At 43.0% G+C, this 20,159-nt stretch overlaps 1 protein-coding gene and 1 pseudogene across 3 annotated transcripts in view; both read left to right on the forward strand.

Moving 5' to 3' along the window:
* The window catches only part of RCAN2 (regulator of calcineurin 2), a 273,968-nt gene that overhangs the window by 81,281 nt on the left and 172,528 nt on the right, over positions 1-20,159 (forward strand). The window lies entirely within an intron of this gene.
* LOC109271369 (heat shock cognate 71 kDa protein-like) lies at positions 10,317-18,784 on the forward strand (annotated as a pseudogene).

The following is a 20,159-nucleotide window of genomic DNA, read 5'->3' on the forward strand; positions in this document are numbered from 1 at the left end:
CTTCATTCTGTTTCTACCACTATCATTTTAGATTAAGACACCATTGTCTCTTGCCTTCGGTAGTCTTCTGGCTGGCACTCCTGATTCTGCTGTTGGGTTGTCTACAAGCCATGCTCCTGCCAGCCAATGAGACCTCTGCAAATTCCAAGTATGATGATTATGTCAGTTCTTTATTTAAAGCTCTCCAATCACTTCCCATCATACTTAGAATAAAGTTCAAAACTCTTGACTCTGATTATGCCCTGCCAACCTTTCAAATATCATCTCATACTGTTCTCTTCCTTGCCCATTCTGTTTCAACCACATAGTCCCTCTCTCTCCTTCCCTCTCTCTCTCCTTCCCTCTCTCTCTCCTTCTCTCTCTGTCTTCCTTAAACCAGCTCTTCTTTCTTCTGCAGAGTCTCTTCTTGATCGTTACAGGATTGGGTGCTTCTTTTCATTCGTATCTCAACTTTAATGTTTCATCCTTAGAGGTCAGATTTACTCTCATATCCCTTTTTCATTCTCTACTTGAAAATGATCTGATAAAAAAATGGCTTAAAAATGGCTTCTCTCTCCATGAGAGAAGGACCTTGTCTGAACTGCCTTCTGCTCTAGTCTCTGTGTCTGTATCCATTTTGTTGATGAATGAATGAATGGACCAGTATGCCAAAATGAAAATGTATTCACAAGTCTTATTTCAGAGATACCAATGGACAGCAAAAAGGTTGGTTTGGTACAAGAAGCAGTTAAACTATGCCACTCTTATATGTTAGTTTGAGGAACTTGAAATGCACGAAATAACAACAATAATAACAACAATAAGCCATTCAGAATTATTGAGTAAGGGTGGGGAAAGGTTGGTATGCTGAAAACCTCCTTGAAATAGCTGCTATGTTCTGGCTTTCTAGATATAATTTAGTTTTGTTTCCCTGTCATGGTGGAAGGACCAAAGAACAATGAAATGACGTAAGCAGGGGGGAAAAAAAAAGCAACATTAACTCAAGTAATCCACAAATGAAATTACCAGCACTTAAATCATTGAGAATTTACTACATTTTCTAACAACTTTGCCTATAACTTTGCTATCTTTTGCAACCTGAGGATCAGCTGAATAGGTCAGGCAGGTGTGAGTACCTGAGTAGTGCTTCTTCTGGAAACAGTGCCTCTCCAAGGGTGTCCCGGGGAGTGCCCCTGTCTTACAGGAGGAATGAGGTCCCCTGTGATGGTCTGTTGCTTCCTGTGCCCTTATTGTCTTTCTAAGGGCAGACCTGCTATTGTGCCCTGGTTCATCAGTTTATTTACATATTTACCAAACACTTGCATGCACCAGGCACTGTGCTAGGCTTCAGGGCTACTGTTGCTGCCTTCCCTTCCCGCCAGACCACCTCATCTCCTTCAGGTCCGTCACATATGGCCACTGCTCACACTGCTTTGTCCCTGAGGGGGCAAGGGCATTAGTAGGGAATATTTTTCTAACATAAAAATATTCCCAAGGTAGAGACTGATGACTTTTTTCATTCACTGGAGGTGACTGGAGGTGGCTGCCCATGATCTGTATTGATCAGTATTTTCTGGCAACACTCTTTTAATTTAGTTGTGTGGAGTCCATTGATTCATGGATTGATTCCAACATCTCCTTAATTTCAGGCACTGAACCAGAAGTGCAGATGCAAAGAGCAAAAGGACTCTGTCTTTGCTCTCTGAAATTGAATCTGGTGAGGAAAACCATGTTTCCACTCGGCTTCTTTTTTTTTTTTAATTTTTTTTAACATTTATTCATTTTTGAGAGACAGAGAGAGACAGAATGTGAGCTGGGGAGGGGCAGAGAGAGGGGAAGACACAGAATCTGAAGCAGGCTCCAGGCTCTGAGCTGTCAGCACAGAGCCCGACGCGGGGCTTGAACCCACAGATGGCGAGATCATGACCTGAGCTGAAGTCAGACGCTCAACTGACTGAGCCACCCAGGCGCCCCAATATATATTTTTGAAAATACTAAAGAATGAGCTAACTCCACACTAAAAACCTAAGGTAGATCCAGTAGATAATTGCACAGGCTTTGGAGACAGACAGACTGGGCTGAAAACCCAGCTCTGCCACTTAGCAACTGTGGCCTTGCAGAAGTTCCTTAATATCTCTGACCCTTGGTCCTTCGTATGTCAAATGTCAGGAGAGTTAGAATGTAGGAAAACACAGAATAAGTGTTCATAAATAGTAGCTGCAATTACAATCAATAATTTTTATTTGACACTTTGATTTAAAGTTTAAAAAGGTCACTAAGAGTTCTTGAAACAGACAACATGATTCATGGATGAAGAAAATTGTAACAGACCCTTCTTAATATTTTTGTCAAGTTGTTTTTTAGGGGGCAACAATTCTGTCTCTAATTCAGGCCTTCTGAGGTGTTTGCTTATTCTGTCTAGAACCTCAGAACCCTATGGTGAAATGTTTGAGCATCTTCATGTGAGTAAGGGACTTCACGGAATACCCCATCCAACGCCTGTTGATGCTTTGCTGGAGATGGGTTTTGGCTCCCTTCAGTAAATGCTGCACTTACACTCTCCCCACTTCCCTCCACTCTGTTGTGCTCTGCCTGCCAGGCCTTCCGTCACCACCTTTTGCTAGGGCGACACAGATTTAGGACTTTCCTGACATACCAAGCAGGATACCCAAAATCTACTCAGGGACCTGGTCTCTTGATGAAACCTATCTGGTTTATTAGTGTGGATGATTTAAAATATTTTGGTCATAATTCTATGACTAAATGACAATTCTGGACTCAGTTTTATAGCCTGAGCCACCTCCTAGACTCAGCCAGTGACACTGCCTTTGAAAACTCGAGGTTATACGTGGCAGAGGGAGGCACCAGCCGCTATGTAATGGAGTGATGTCAGCCATGTTTCCTTATGGGTCAGAGCACAAGGAGGGTGCTGGATATGATTTATTACACTAAAAATCTATCTCACCTAAAGTAAGACAAGGAATGGAAGCCACATTCTGTTCAAATTTACCAGAAAGTTTAAAACTTGTCTTTAGTGGATTTGACCCCTGTGTTTTTAGATAGCATATCCCACATCAGGGTGCAAGGCCGTTGGACTGTTTCTAAACATTAAAAACTCCTATGGACATACATACCTCGGTTAGTCTGGTGGAAGGGTCTGGTAACTTACTTTCCCACAGAGAAGAGACCTAGGCCCATCATTGAAAGCCCTAGCCTTCATATCATTGTTAAATGATCCATGGCAGTGATACAGCCAAGTAGGGGAGCTGTTACAGCTTCTAGGCGCTTCTGTTCCCCATGGACTAGGTATCTCTCTAATGTTTTGTATGTGCTGAATAGATATAACGTAAAATTGGCCACTTTAACCATTAAGTGTGACTGTTAAGTACAGTCACACTGTTGTGCAGCCATCACGAACCAGCCGTCTCTCAGAATGTATTCGCCTTGTAAAACTGAAACTCTATACCATTAAACTGATTCCCCATTCCTTCCTCCCCCCCAGCCCCTGCTAACCTTGATTCTACTTTCTGTCTCTATGACTTTGGTTACTCTCGCTTCTCCAGCTAACTGCAATCATGCCGTATCTGTCCTTTTGTGTCTGGCTTATTTCATTTAGCATCATGTCCTCAAGATGCATTAATGTGGCATGTGCCGGGATTTCTTTCCTTTTTAAGACTGAACAATATTTCTAGTCCCCTCTTATCCGTGGGGCGCACGTTCTAAGACTCCCGGCGGATGCCCAAAACCACGGATAGTGCTGACCCCTAGAGGTACAATATTTTTATCCTATACATACATGCCTATGGTAACATTTAATTTATAAGTTAGGTACAGTAGGAGATTAATAGTAACTGGTAATAAAACAGAATAATTGTACAATGTGCGGTAATGAAAGTTATGCAAATATGGTCTCTCTCTCTCTGTCTCTCTCAAAATATTTTGTGCCGCACTCAGCCCCCTTCTGGTGATGGTGTGGGATGAAAACGTGCCCACGTGATGAGATGGGGTGAGAGCAATGACATAGACCCTGTGATGTGGTGTGAGGCTGCTGTTGACCTCCTGACTATGTCAGAAGAAGGAGATCTGCTTCCAGGCCTCAGTTGACCATGGGTGACTGAAACCGTGGAAAGCAAAACCGTGGGTAAAGGGAGGGACTCCTGTACTTCACTTGGTGTATCTATTCATCTGTCATCGGGCATTCTCTGTACTTTTAAATAAGCTATATATTCTGTGTGATCTTCCCCGCCACCACAGGCTCTTCTCACTGTTTGATATTTGAAGTGTCTTCAGAAGTTTAAGGTATTTGTTTATGGTTACGTGGGAAAAAAATGGAGTTGCTGATAAGCAAACCTGTCCCTGTTGAACTATAAAACCCGTGAGTTCTCTCCCCAACTCTGTTTCTTACATGTGCCAGCCACCTTTCTTTTTTGAAAGAGAGAGTGTGAGCGGGGCAGGGGCAGAGAGCGGGAGGGACAGAGGCTCTGGAGCAGGCTCTGCACTGAGAGCAGTGAGCCACATGTGGGGCTAGAACTCACAAATCTGAGCCGAAGTCTGATGCTGAACTGACTGAGCCACCCCGGCACCCCCCCAGCCACCTTTCCATGGTAATGATGACCAACGTCATGGATATGAAAGGACTTTGAAAACCACAGATTGACAAATAGCTCAACATCATATTATCCTTGTTAACATTTGAGTATTTTCCAAACAACATTGTTAAGCTGTGTGCGCTTGGATTGTTCAAAGATTTGCTCGTATATAAGGTAGGGTTTTTCACAAAATAAGAAAATCATGTTTCCTACCAACTATTCTTATGAGTCTGCTTCTTATCTGGAACCACACCCAGATGAGGCTTTCAGAAAATATTTGAACGCTGTAGTAACAGCCAAGAGATTCCATTTGTAAAAGCTGGTCCGTTCCCAGAACTGGTTAACTATCTTTCAGGCCTATGCCTTTCTGCCTTGTGGCCAGAAGGTGGAGACATACGATGTCAAATACCTGATGTGTTGTTTACTATCAGGCTTTTTAGCAAATCCTAATCAACTTCAGAAAGAATGGGGTCTGTTATTGATATATCTCACATCACCTGCTATCACAAAGCGTTGGGCAAAAATATTTTTTGAACTTTTACATGGAGAAAAATGTGTAAAAGATGAAAGACAGTAAAACATTGGCATAGTTCCTGGTAGATGACAGGCTCTTTCTGCATAGGGAGGGACCGAGGGAGGGAGTGAGGGAGGAAGGAAGGAAAGAGGGAAGGAAGGTAGGGAGGGAGGGAGGGAGGGAGGGAGGGAAAGAGGGAAGGAAGGCTTTTGAGAGCCTGTTACAGAAGTGCTTTTGGAGAAAATGGTCTAGGACTTGCATGGATACAAACTGCAGTTCATCCCTTTTGGCCTCTCCTCTCTTGACATTGTGGAATGAAAGTATGGAGTCTAGTTGTAAATATCTATAGCATATGTTTTGGAAGTGCGTTGCCATACAGATCAGTTGAATATATGAATTGGACTGCAGCCAGAAGTGATTAAGTGGTATTTAAAGTCCATAAAGGAATTAAGAAACCTTCGAAAGGCAAATAATAATGTAAGAACAGACTCTGTAATAATATTTCTGGTCTTGTTATATAACCTTTATGTATCTACTAAATGTAATTTTTAGTGATTGCATTCATATTTGCTCGTAGAGTTGTATACAAAAGCAAGTGAATCAGTAGGATTCTGGGACTGGATGAGAACATTGAAAAATCATCTTAGACTATTCCCTTCCTTTACACAGAATTCCTAATATTTCTAAATATTCCTGATATGTTTCTAAAAACTCCAAGATAACTTTTGCATTCAAATAAATCAACATCTAAGGAATCTATTCTATTTGCATAATTTTTTTTTTTATTTTTTATAAAATTTTTTTTAACGTTTTATTTATTTTTGAGACAGAGAGAGACAGAGCATGAACGGGGGAGGGGCAGAGAGAGAGGGAGACACAGAATCGGAAGCAGGCTCCAGGCTCTGAGCCATCAGCCCAGAGCCCCACGCAGGGCTCGAACTCACGGACCGCGAGATTGTGACCTGAGCTGAAGTCGGCGCTTAACCGACTGAGCCACCCAGGCGCCCTCTATTTGCATAATTTAAAAGACAGCCGAATGGCAAGTGATCTGGGTTTGGATTTTTGTGGTTTGACATCACACTATGAAATTCATGGGCCCTGCAATGTCTCAGGTCCCAAGATCCTAGGTGAGGGTTGGCCCTTTCTTCGCTCCTCTTGATTTTCTGACTTGCAAAAGCAACGTGCAGGAGTAAACATGAGGCCAAGCATCCCTAGGAAGTGGCATTTCTCTTGGTCAAACTACTTCCTGCTCGAAGAAGCAACAACAACAAACCATGCAGAAATGTCATTCCTTGCCAAGCCCCTAAACGATCTTTTTCGTATTCCTTTTTATCTGGTTATGCTCGGTCACATAGAGCATCAAATGGAGAGGCCAAGCAAGTGAGTCTCTTCTCTGTGTGGGCTGGCAGCTTTGCTCTCATTGGCTGGCGGGAACGGTACCCTAACCTTGGTCGCTGCACTAGGCATCCTAGTGGTAGCACTGAACTTCAATCTGTCACCATTCCCAGAAATAGGAGCAGTGCTGGAAATATTCAAAATTAGACACGCTTCCCTCCTAGCAGAATCTTCGGTACATGAAGGGCAGCACATCCGGTTCTGCTTTTCCAACAGAGGGAGGCCGGGGTGAGCTAATGAGTCACCATCTTCCATAGCAGGACAAAGAGAGCCCGTGTAGCGGGGTGAACAGCTCACCAGCTGGTCCCATCTGCAGCAGGCTGCCACGAAGAGCCTGCAGACATCACAGCTGTTTAGCCTCGTATCGGATGGCTCCAAACATGTAAACAGGTACCTGGGCAAAAGAATGTGCAACAGAGCAGCGGGAGCTACCCGTAGGGGAGTAATAGGAACATTGTCAACGAAAGCTATCTCTTCAAGGTATCGGACACAGGCTGCCTAGGAAACAAGATGTGCCTGATTCCAGAAGGACTCCGACCAGAAAATCCTCAGAAGTTGTTTTATAAACAGCTTCCCTCCTGAGAGAATGATCCCGGTTTTTGTAAATATCAATCTCAACATATTGACGACTTTGAAAAATCAAAGCTTCTTCTTCCAGATGAGCGGTTTCAGCGTTGGCTAGTACCATTGCATTTTAATCTCCAATTTCTTGTTTAATTATACTTCTTCGGGACACACAAAGGTTTTATTTTTATATAGTCCCCCATCAGTATTATTCCTTTTCTTCTCTCTTCCTTTAGAGGCATGCTTCTAAAGATTGGCCCCTCTGTAAGATTATGTAATCTCACCTTTATTTTTTAAATTTTTTGTAGTTTACTTTAGACTACAGTCAATATTACCTTTTTATTTTATTTTATTTTATTTTTTCAATATATGAAGTTTATTGTCAAATTGGTTTCCATACAACACCCAGTGCTCATCCCAACAGGTGCCCTCCTCCATACCCATCACCCACCCTCCCCGCCCTCCCACCTCCCATCAACCCTCAGTTTTTGAGTCTTTTATGCGTTGGCTTTCTTCCACTCTAACCTCTTTAATATTACCTTTTTAAAAAGAGAGAGAGAAAGAGCGTGTGCGCGTGCATGAGTCGGGGAGAGGCAGAGAGAGAGAGAAGGAGAGACTCCCAAGCAGTCTTCACGCTGTCAGCACGGAGCCCGATGCGGGGCTCAGTCCTACGAACCATGAGATCATGATGTGAGCCGAGATCAAGAGTCGAACACCTAACCTGGGTCACCCTGGCGCCCCTCACCTTTGTTTTTATCTAGTAATGCTAAATTACCCATGCATCAGAAATTCTCAGGAATCTTCTGAAGAGGCACCTTGGGAACTTTGGCATCTCTGTAGGCCAGTGGGTCTAAACCTCACCTACATCCCATTTCCCTGGCTTCTAGTTAAAATCCGCAGGCCCCACCCTTAAGGATTCTGCTTCAGTAGGTCCTCCGAGGGCCCTGAGCATTTGTCTGTCTAACAGGTTCCAAGGACATGCTAATTTTGAGACTACGGGTTCAGGGACCACCCTTGGGAGAACCACAGCTGTAGGTCAAGGTATGGGTTTCCAAACTTGGTTGCACATGAAGTCGCCTAAATAACTTATGACAGATACAAACTTCCTGACCCTGTCACAAAGCTGGATATCAACAAATACAAAATTAAAATGATATAAAATTATCACTCCTGAAGTGGATTCCTTTCCCCCAAACTCCACCGCTATTTCAAAAAATCCTCATCCTTCAAGGTCTAGTGCCCTGTCCATGAAGCAGTTCCCGGCAACAAGAATGCTTTTGTTCTTCTGAACAATCGGACTACTGTATTTGTCCTGTCCTTACTACTCTTTGAATGTGGACTTTTTAAAGATGGATGCTTTGCCTGAGTTTTCTTGAAACTCTCCTTGGAGACTTAGATAAAGCAGCTGTTTAAAACAGTCTAAATCATTACTTTGTTGTTTCTCATGAGAACTCCAAGTTTCATTTCTTACTGAGATCTTTTATTTGAGCGGTTGCTACCTGTTTGAGGAAAGATATATTTAAAAAATAGCAGCATAGGGGCGCCTGGGTGGCTCAGTCGGTTAAGCGTCCGACTTCAGCTCAGGTCACGATCTCGCGGTCCGTGAGTTCGAGCCCCGCGTCGGGCTCTGGGCTGATGGCTCAGAGCTCAGAGCCTGGAGCCTGCTTCCGATTCTGTGTCTCCCTCTCTCTCTGCCCCTCCCCCGTTCATGCTGTGTCTCTCTCTGTCTCAAAAATAAATAAATGTTAAAAAAAAATTAAAAAAAAAATAGCAGCATATACTGCCATTGGCTCTTGACTGCATTAGTTTTGATCCTGCTTTCATGTAAATCTGACTATGCTGAAGATGCTAAAAGGGACCTCTTACTGTGTTGTGTTTCTGCACCTTGGCCTTGACCTCCTTGGCTGCCTCCTCCCTGTTCCCCACCCCACTGGCAGTCTATGGCTGCTTGACCAAACAGTCCAGTGATAAGAGTTCATGAGGAAAAGAGCCATTGAATATTTTTCTGGTACTGGGACACAATGCCATCTCACTCCCATGCTCCAGGAGCTCAGACTTTGGGGTTTAAAATTTTTTTAAGTTTATTTATTTATTTTGCAAGAGAGAGAGAGAGAGAGAGAGCAGGAGAGGGGCAGAGAGAGACAGAGAGAGAGGGAGGGAGAGAGAGAATCCCAAGCAGGCTCTGCACTGTCAGCACAAAGCTTGATGTGGGGCTTGAACTCATGAACCATGAGATCATGACCTGAGCTGAAACCAAGAATCAGATGCTTAACCTACTGAGCCACCCAGGCTCCCCATGAGACTTTGGGGTTTTAGGGTCAACTTTAGAGGTCTCTGTCACCTTTAGTGGACAGTGAAGGTCGGAGGACTTAGTTTTTGGATATTTGTTCCTGAATCCCCCCATACCTAATTGTATACCTAGTCTCCAAATGAAATAGGGTGATTTTTATTTCAGAGAAACCATCAGCTACTTGTCTAGTTTTTTGAAACATGATGGGAATAAAGCATGAAGTAGAAGGGATTAAAATGCTGTTATTTACACTGAAAGTTCACTGATAATTTGTAGCCAAGTCATTCAAGGAGGTGGCCTCTAAAAGTGTGAAGTGTGTCTTTTAAAGTGTTCACAGACAACTTACGTTAAAGCAAAGGGTTTACTAAAAGCAGAGCACAAGACCTGTTTCTCTCTTGAGTCTTATATGAACATGAACAGAAAGAGTGGATGGAAACATTTGCTTCAAATTACTATAAACCTCAAACAGCCGTCCCTGGTCTCCCATCAAAATCATTAATGCTGTGAAGGCTGAGATCAGTGAGGACTGGACCAAAGGTTTATGGCTTTGATAAGCGTATTTGAAGCCTAAGAAAGAAATGAAACAGACCAAGAAATATCTGCCAGAATTTAATGAGATTTGGAGCAATGACTTTATTTGAGAAAATTACATATCTATCTTTATTTTTTTTTTACATTGAGTATGCATGGAGACTCTCATATCCAAATTTCCCAAGCCTGTTATAAGATGGTAGTATGAATCTTTGCAGATTAAATTTACTGATATGCCATCTTTTATTGCAAAATAGGTTGCATCCAGCTATTGTGTAATTTTTGCAATTAACTTTTGTAATTAATTACACTCATGAGATCGTAACTGGTTTTCTTTAGAAGAAAGAACTGCTCAGAATTTGGGGAAGTGGGTGCTTTTACCGCTGGTATGTGGAAAAGGAAATAATATCTGTGGTACAGTCTTGTAGGGGGTTATTTTGTGTGTGTGTGTGTGTGTGTGTGTGTGTGTGTGTGTGTGTGTGTGTTTCTATAGATTTCCATGGGGAAGCTGATATAACAATGTGGGAAGCAGTGTGCCCAGTGTCATATATCTCAGATTTCCTAGACCCTGCCCTCCATTTTACTACCAGGTTAACCTTTTTTTCTGCCTTTGCAACATTTAACATCTGATAGTTTGTTTGTATTAGAAAGAAATTGACAGATTCAAAACCAATATATTCGATGTATATCAAAGAACTACATTTCTAAACTGTACTAAAAGTATACTTATTTCGTGGATTCTATTTAAATTTCTAGAGTAATTTCTATTCCAAGCCACATTTAAGAATTGAATATATAGCTAGTAAGGTACTCTAGACCAGGCCGGAGGGTCAGTGCGAACAAAAGCAGGGTTTCGAGAACAGCTTTCATGAGCAGATCCCAAATAACATAAGCAAAAGTGTAGTACTCACTTTATAGCAAATTACCTTTGTATAGCACCTTAGATATAAATACTTAGTGGTTATGAAGTTACAAAGATTAATATTTCAAGCAGCATGGTCTGTGATCAAAAGAGTAACAATATCCCCTTCCAGATCGTCTCCTCTGAGATTATACCACTACCCCCATACCCTGCCCTAAAACACAAATACCAAGTAGCAAATCCTCCCCTCAGAGGCCCAGAACACTTGCTCACTGTGCAGCAGGATACAATTATCTTGGGAGGTTTTTGTAAACCTTTTTCTGTGCATGTAAAAGTTTTGCTACTGTTAATAATTCTTTCTGTGTGAAGATCTATTTTAAAGAGTGTGGGAGCAGGGAAGGGTACGTAGGAATGAAAAATACATTCTAGATACCACCCTTTAATGGTGCATCCCACTAACCGAAATCTAGCCAGCAGGCCTTTGAAAAGCTAAACATCCAAGGTCAAGAACTGCCCAGCAGTCGGAGCTTGCAGAACTATTTTTTATTGCAACACACACACACACACACACACACACACACACACACACACACGGACACTTATCTAGACACACAACACACATGTAAAATATTTTTTTTAGCACATAATAAGTGCTGGGTAACTAAGTGCTGGTTGGTAGGCTGAATCCAGTTCTTTCAAGTTTTTGGGTTTTGTGCTCAAACTTCTGCTACTTCAGCATTTCAGATGCATTCATTCCTAATATGTTAGTGGCAACATTACCAAGTTCCCCAAATCACAAGCACTGTTTTCCAGAGCTTTCTTATTTATTTATTTATTTATTTATTTATGCGTCTGTACACAAGCTTCCACCTCATTATAAGGGCGAAGTCTCAGGCATCCGACTTCTCTGGGCTCTGCTGGGAGTGGAAGAAAGACATCTGACTTGACGATGAGTATTTTCATTGTCCAGTGAATCAGTAGATGTATATTTACAATTAAAGCCGTTTGCCACATCCCTGAAGATGTGCTAATGATTGTGGAGGATTTGGAAATCTTCAGGGAGATGTTCAAGCAGAAATTAAAGTGACACCCACTACTTCCGCTTGCACAGTTCACAAGTTACTTTGAAACTGACCTGAGCATACTCAGACTGGGGGCCGCACGCACGGACCCGCCTCCTGCACTACACAAGTCAAAGTCGGGCAGGCACACCTCCTCCTGGGGATAGGTTTGGGGCATCTTGTGCAGCTCTTTTTTCCTCTCTGCACTTCTTCTTACCTTTGATAATTAGAGCTCGTGGGGAAAGGCACCCAAATCTCGACCCTCTTTCCAAAACTCAAAGGAGACTCTTGGGGGGCACTGGCAATGAATGGCCCAGTTGCAGGGATGGGCAACACCTTCCCCAAAACCAAAGCGGAAAGAGATAAGACCGTGGGCTGGTTCCTGCCTGAGGGCTAAGGACAGAGGAGGAAAGGTGATTCTGGAGCCAGGAGGTTCTGATCCGAAACTGTGGGCAGACTCGTGCTGCAGGAAGTGTTCTGTGTGGGAGCAGAAGTTGCCTGCTGATGCCGGGAAGCATGGCTGAGTTTTGTCCCTCTGATTATCCTGGGTGACGGTTCTTGGAATCTAGTTGTAAGAGGATCACTAGGAAACTTGCTGAAAAACTGAGTTCTCTGTCTTTTCACAGAGTTTCTGTTACAGTGGCCTAGAATTGGGCTCAGAAAGGTGCATTTTTAACAACCATCATGGGTGTTTCTCCTTCCGGTGGTCGGTGGAGGAGGTATATTAAGAAGTGCCACCGGCCATAGAGAATAGGGTCCAAGGCAGAGAGAAGCCTTTCTTTTCTTACAAATATTGGTCATTTTTTTTTCTTGAAAATGGCCAGTACCACCTTTTCGCCCCACTGCTATGGGATAGTGGCCATGGGAGCCCTGAGCCAGGTCTCCCCTACATGCAGTGGGGCATGGACAATGTCCTGGGATTTCTGGGCCACAGGAATAGATGCCGATGTGAGGGCAGGGGCAAGAGAAAGAAAGAAGCAACGAAAAGCATCAACTGTCAGGAACTAATGGGAGAAACTGATTCCCAGGCAGGGCAGTGCTGCCTTCACCTCTGAGAGCAACCAGGCATGTCTCCCCGATGTTAGCATTCTGGTTCAAGATAAATGGTAGTTGAGGCTGAGAGGGGTGGGCAATGAGCTTTCTTGGAAGTCTGGATTCAGTGGACTTGAGTAAGTATCCAGGAGAGTGGAAGACCATGCCAGGTAGAGAAACCAGTGAAAACCAGGCAGCCCTCCCAGTGGAGGTGGTTGCATGAACAGACAAGGTAGAGAAGAGATTCCAGTTTTTGGCAGAATACATAAAGATGGGAAACCAAAAATTAGAGGTGGAAACCAGAGGTGGAATCCAGAACCTGGAGGAAATTTCCAGACGCAGGACATTTGTTTTTGGCTAGAAGATAGTGGGTGGGATATAGGATTGCTGAGTTGCCTCATGTATTCCAGGAACAGGAGTGTTCACTTTGGAGTTACCCTCGTGCAGTGGTTCAAATTGTGCCCCACCTCCAAAGGTAGGTCCATTCAGAACCTGTGAACGGGGCTTTATTTGATAAAAGTGTCATTGCAAATATAATTAAGTTAAAGATCTCAAGATAAGATCCTCCTGGATGAGGGTGAGCCCCACATCCAATGACAAGTGTCCTGAGAAGAGGAAAGGAGAAGGGGAGAACGCAGAAGAGAAGGTGATAGGAATATGGTGGCAGGGATTGGAGTGATGTGTCTGCAGGTCAGGGCACATCCAGGACAGCCAGCAGCCACAGGAGCTAGGAGAGAGGCTTGGAAAGGGACTGTGCCCTGAAGCCTCCAGAAGGAACCAACCCTGCCAGCACCTTGATTTCAGACCTCTGGCTTCCAAAACTGTGAGAGAATGCATTTCTGTTGTTGGAAAGCACTGGGTTTGTGGTAATTTGCAACCCTAGGAAACAAACACATCTTTTCCGCTGTTCTTGATGTTATAGATTTGGGCAACCTGGCGTTCTGCTTTGAAAATGCAAGTATCTCAGGGAGTTAAGTGTTTATTATTCGTCATGCAGAAGAAGTTTTGTTAACTAAACATTTTACTCCTCCTAATGACCTAGGAAAGAGAAATAGTTGTGAGTTATTCCCAGGGGTTGGGGAAGAAAAATCGGAGAATTGGAATCAAACACTTCTACTTTAGGCATATTTTGTTACTAGCTGTTTGACCATGGGAAAGTCACTTAACCTCTCTGAAAATTAGTTTCAATATCTATAAGATGAGAATTTTAATGCTTATGTATCAAGCTGCTGCAATATAAGGAATCAGTAAGACAGGCCCTGTCAAGCTGTTTGTAAAACCTTGGGCAATTATATGAACATATAATAGCATTTGTTTTGTGGCAGGGAACGCTTTTAGGAGGAAGAGCTGCTTAGATTTATAGAAAAGGTTGGCCTGGAATGAAGCGGAAGGCAAGGACAGGTAGCCCCAAACCTCTGCTATAAAATGTTTCCTGGTCTAATGAAAAAAGAAGGGATTTCAAATGTACCCCAGGACATATCGTTCTTCCTGGTCCAGGAACACTTTATATGAAAAGGGCTCTGGCCAACTGATCTGGAACCCTAACATGGTGTTTAATACAATGTCTGTGAAGAAGAAAAATGTAGTTGAGGTGCCAAATAATATCGCGACCAACTTTGCAACTGGATCCACTTCTCGGTTAGTGACATGCTGTTGGGAGTGTCAGTGTTAAGTGACATCTTAGTGCCCTGAGTTTATGTAGCTTCTAAAGGTACTGTGTTCATGCATAAGGAATGTTTGGGTTTTTTTAATATTGATTTATTTTTGAGAAAGAGACAAAGTGCAAACAGAGGAGGGGCAGAGAGAGAGGAAGACACAGAATCCGAAGCAGGCTCCAGGCTCTGAGCTGTCAGCGCAGAGCCCGACGCGGAGCTCAAACTCGTGAACCGTGAGATCATGGCCTGAGCCGAAGTCGGACGCTTAACCGACTGAGCCACCCAGGTGCCCCAGAATGTTTTTGGTTCTAGAACAGTGTTTCTCAAACCCGAGCAGTGTGCAGACACATGGAAAAGGAAAACAAAATGTCTAGACTTCAATTTAATAGTTTTCACAATGTGCTGCCTGAGTGAATACAACACAAAGCTAAACAGGCACAGGGTGTCCATGAACGCCATGCTGGCTCTCCAGATTGTGCTGAGCAGGGACCACACGGAAGCAACTCTACCTAAGGGCCCTGCAGTGGGCGTTGATCTTGGCACCACCTGCTCTTGTGTGGGTGTCTTCCGGCACAGGAAAGTGGAAATGATCAGGGAAATCAAACCACCCCAAGTTATGTCACCTTTAGTGACACCAAACCATTGATTGATCCGGTCGCAATGAATCTCAGCAACACGGTTTTTGATGCCAAGCACCTGATTGGACGTAGATTCGACGATGCTGTTGTCCAGTCCGATAGGAAGCATTGGCCCTTCATGGTGGTGAATGATGCTGGCAGGCCCAAAGTCCAAGCAGAATACAAGGGAGAGACAAAACTGTTTCTATCCAGAAGAGATGTCCTCTCTGGTTTTGACAAAGATGAAGGAAATTGCAGAGGCCTACCTCGGGAAGACTGTTCCCAAGGCGGTTGTCGCAGTACCTACTTACTTCAATGGTGCTCAGCGTCAAGCTAGCAATGATGCTGACCTGTTGCTGGCCTCAGTGTACTCAGATGCTGTGGCTGTTGCTTATGGCTTAGACAAAAAGGTTGGAGCTGAAAGGAATGTGCTCATCTTTGACTTCGGAAGTGGCGCTTTTGATGTGTCAGCTCTCACTATTGAAGAGGGGATCCTTGAGGTCAAATCTACATCTGGAGACACCCACTTAGGTGAAAAAGACTTCGACAACCGAATGGTCAACCATTTTATTGCAGAGTTCAAGTGTAAATGTAAGAAGGACATCAGCGAGAACAAGAGGGCAGTCCGTCACCTCCATACTGCTCGCAGATGTGCTAAGCATATACTTTCTTCCAGCACCCAGGCCAGTGTTGTTTTTTTTTTTTTTAATTTTTTTTAACGTTTATTTATTTTTGAGACAGAGAGAGACAGAGCATGAACAGGGGAGGGGCAGAGAGAGAGGGAGACACAGAATCGGAAGCAGGCTCCAGGCTCTGAGCCATCAGCCCAGAGCCCGACGCGGGGCTTGAACTCACGGACCACAAGATCGTGACCTGAGCCGAAGTCGGACGCTCAACCGACTGAGCCACCCAGGCGCCCCCCAGCACCCAGGCCAGTATTGAGAGTGATTCTTTGTATGAAGGAATCAACTTCTATACCTCTATTACTCACGCCCAGTTTGAAGAATTAAGTGCTGACCTGTTCCACGGCACCCTGGACCCTGTAGAAAAAGCCCTTTGGGATGCCAAACTAGATAAGTCTTGGATCCATGATATTGTCCTGGTGGGTGGTTCTATCCATATTCCCAAGTTCATAGACTTCTTCAAGACTTCTTCAATGGAAAGGAACTGAATAAGAGCATCAGCCCTGATGAGGCTGTTGCTTATGATGCAGCTGCCCAGGCAGCCATTCTTTCTGGAGAAATACCTGAAAATGTTCAAAATTTGCTGCTGTTGAATGTCACTCCTCTTTCTCTTGGCATTGAAACTGGTAGAGGAGTCATGCCTGCCTTATCAAGGGCAATACCACCATTCCTACCCCTTTCCTAAGATTGAAGTCACTTTTGATATTGATGCTAATGGTATCCTTAGGGTCTCTGCTGTGGATAAGAGCACAGGAAAAGAGAACGAGATTGCCATCACAAAGGACAAGGGCTGCTTGAGCAAGGGAGACATTGAGCTCATGGTCCAGGAAGCCGAGAAGTACAAAGCTGAAGATGAGACGCAGTGGGACAAGGTGTCTTCCAAGAATTCACTTGAATCTCACACATTCAACATGAAAGCAACCATTGAAAATGAAAAACTTCAGGGCAAAATCAACAATGAGGACAAACAGAAGATTCTTGACAAGTGTAATGAAGTCATCAACTGGCTTGATAAGAACCAGACTGCTGATAAGGAGGAATTTGAACATAGCAGAAAGAGCTAGAGAAAGTCTGCAACCCCACCATGACCAAGCTGTACCAGAGCGCAGGAGGCGTGCTGGGAGGAATGTTTTGGGGCTTCCCTGGTGGTGGAGCTCCCCCATCTGGTGGTGCCTCCTCTGTGCCCACCATTGAAGAGGTTGATTAAGCCAACCTGAGAATAGGTCTAGCATTGTTCTGCATGAGACGTTTGAAGGACCCAAATTGGCAGCAAATGCCATGGAAGTTTTAAAGTCAAGCTGCTGTAGTAAATAAACTAGGCATCCTTGATACTTGAATATGGAATGTGTGTGCAGGGGAAGGAAATAAACATTGCACTTTATAAGCACTGTATGGTAAGTGGAAAATGCAATGTCTTAAATAAAACTGTATTTAAAATTGGCACCAAAAATAAAATAAAATAAATAGACACAAAGTCCCTATACTTGTTGCTTTCATATAGGCCAAACATTAAATACAATCAAAACTAAAAACAACCACTATAAAACACTGGCTAATTTAGTGTGACTGATGATATTCTTTGCTAGTTGATTCACTGATCACAATGTGAACTGGGTACTGAATGCTGACTCAAGTTCTTTGGAGTTTGGCATGCCCCATATTCTCCAGGACTTTCTCTCTTGGAAGTTCTGCAAACCCTAATTTGTGCAGCAGGCTGTACAAATACATCTATTACATTTGACTTGTTTCTTTTCTCATTAGTCTGTGAGAATGAGTAGCAGCCATGTCAACCCTGCAGACATAAAAATAAATGCCAGTATGGGCTCTGGTCATCTGTGATGTACCATGATCGTCCAGATGATCCAGAAGATGTCAATATTACTGTGTTAAGGTTGTCATCTAAATGAAAACACCACATTAAACATTCTCATAGTAGTAGCCATGGACCACTTTGAATACACCTTTGGAACTCTGTCGACTCACCACAGCTTAGAAACACTGGTTTATACAGAACCTGGGCTTAATATATGAATTACGTTTTTTCATTTTACATTTATTACAAATATAATAGATATTCACTGTAGACATTTCAGAAAATTGAAATAATTCAAAAAATAAAATAAACACTATAATGCCATCATGCAGAGAAAAGGCACCGTTAACATTTAAATATCTTTTGTTTCACTATGCAAATACATGTGTATGCATATTGTTCTGTACCCTATTGAAGAACTTTTCTTCACTTAGCAAAGCACTGAGGGCAGCTTTCCAGATTACTAAATATTCTCCTACAATAACATTTTGATTGCCTTCAATTCGTCAATTCTTGGTGTCTGTCAGAATGTTCTTAATTGAATATTTAGATTGTTTCCAGTTTTCTGCCATCATAAATTATGCTGTGATAAATGAGCTTATTCCTGAGTTTTGTTACTCGTGAATAATGAGTCTATTTACTCGTGGGATATTGTCCTAGTATTATAACTCCTACATGAAAGAGAATGCAAAATTTAAAAGATTTGTGCACATAGTAATTTTATGAATCAAATATGTTAAAATAAAGACGTGGTGGTGATAACTCATAGCTGGATGAGGACGCATGGCTTAGGTGATTGTGAAAAATGATTGGTTCATTATTGGTACTCTGGGACAGAGAAAGCTGACTTAAAATGAAAACTTTTTAACATCATAGGGCAGTAATTTATTTGCATATAAAGGGCCTATTATTATTGTTTTAAATGAATGAATACATGATTTTTTTTCTTACTTTTTTGGAAATAATTATAAACTCAGAAGAAGTTGCAAAAATAGTACAGAGAGATCCCCTGTACCCTTCCTTCAGCTTTCCCCAGAGGTAGCATGTTACTTAACTATGGTACGTTATCAGAACCAGGATATTGATATTGGGATTATACTATTAACTAGATTATAGAGTTTACTCAGATTTTACCAATTTTTATTTATTTTTTAAATTTTTTTAACGTTCATTTATTTTTGAGAGAGACAGAGCATGATCAGAAGGGCAGAGAAAGAAGGAGACACAGAATTGGAAGCAGGTTCCAGGCTCTGAGCTGTCAGCAAAGAGCCCAGCGCAGGGCTCCAACTCGCCAGTGGTGAGATCATGACCTGGGCTAAAGTTGGACACTTAACTGACTAAGCTACGCAGGTGCCCCAGATTTTACCAAATTTTACATCTATTCACTGTGTGTGTGTGTGTGTGTGTGTGTGTGTGTGTGTTGTTCTATGAAATTGTCTCATATGTGGACATTCTCCTTAGAGAACCGTTCCATCATCACTACACGGGAACTCCCTTCGACGATCCTTTCCGGCCTCCCCTTCCCCTCACCCCCCTGGAAATCATTGTTCTGTTCCCCACCTCTATAATTTTGTCATTTTTAGAACGTTACATGAATGAAGCCACACTAGGGCATTTGTTGTGAAACACAGTAACTTCAACAAGCCTGGGAAGTATGCCCTAGGTTTCTGTTTACTCTTTGGCCATCAAGGTTGTTGTAGCTGAGATCAGACGGGAGAGATGTCTCTTTGACATCATTGTAACGAACAAAAATCCCCTAAAAGCTAGAAACGTATTCTATTCAGTTTCGTATCTCTGTCATCCTGGATGATACTCATTATATGTAATAGCCTATATGGAACAATGCCTGAAGCGATCAGAATCGACATGAGCTGTAGATTCATCAGCTTCACCATGGCACCGGACACCCTCGCACCTCAACCCTGCCTGGCACCTCGCACCTCAACCCTGCCTGGCACCTCGTACAGTGCCAGGCAGATGTTGGTATGTCTTAGTCAGCTTGGGCTGCTATCACAAAAATACCATAGATGGGATGGCTTTAAACAACAAACAAGTATTTCTGACAACTCTGGAGGCTGCTAAGTCCAAGATCAAGGTGCTGGCAGATCCGGGGTTTGGTGAGGGCCCCCTTCTTGGTTTGCAGATGGTCGTACTCTTGCTGTGTCCTCACATGGTGGAGAGCAGAGACATGGAACGAGCTCTTGTGTCCCCTCCTTAAAAGGATACTAATCCCATTCATGAGGGCTCCACCCTTTGGCTTATTTCCCAAAGACTTCACCTCCTAATATTATCCTATTTGGGGTGTGGTTTCAAAATATGCATTTTGGGGGGACACAGGCATTGATTCCATGTCGAGGCACCAGATAAATGTCTTTTGAATGAATGAGGCATTATTGTGTCTCTTTTATGGTTCCTCTGGCCCAAATCCCAGAAGTCTGTAGGCCTTCTGTGTGGTGTTCTCACAGCTAAGCAAGAATAAGATGTGCATCCTTTACAATTCTGAACACCATGTTGACAAACCCTGGAGCAGTAACCCTCAGTGCAAGGCCGTGGAATAAAGAAATCCAGTCTACG

This window comes from Panthera pardus, unplaced genomic scaffold, assembly GCF_024362965.1.
Source record: "Panthera pardus isolate Hobbes unplaced genomic scaffold, ASM2436296v1 HiC_scaffold_17, whole genome shotgun sequence".
NCBI lineage: Eukaryota > Metazoa > Chordata > Mammalia > Carnivora > Felidae > Panthera > Panthera pardus.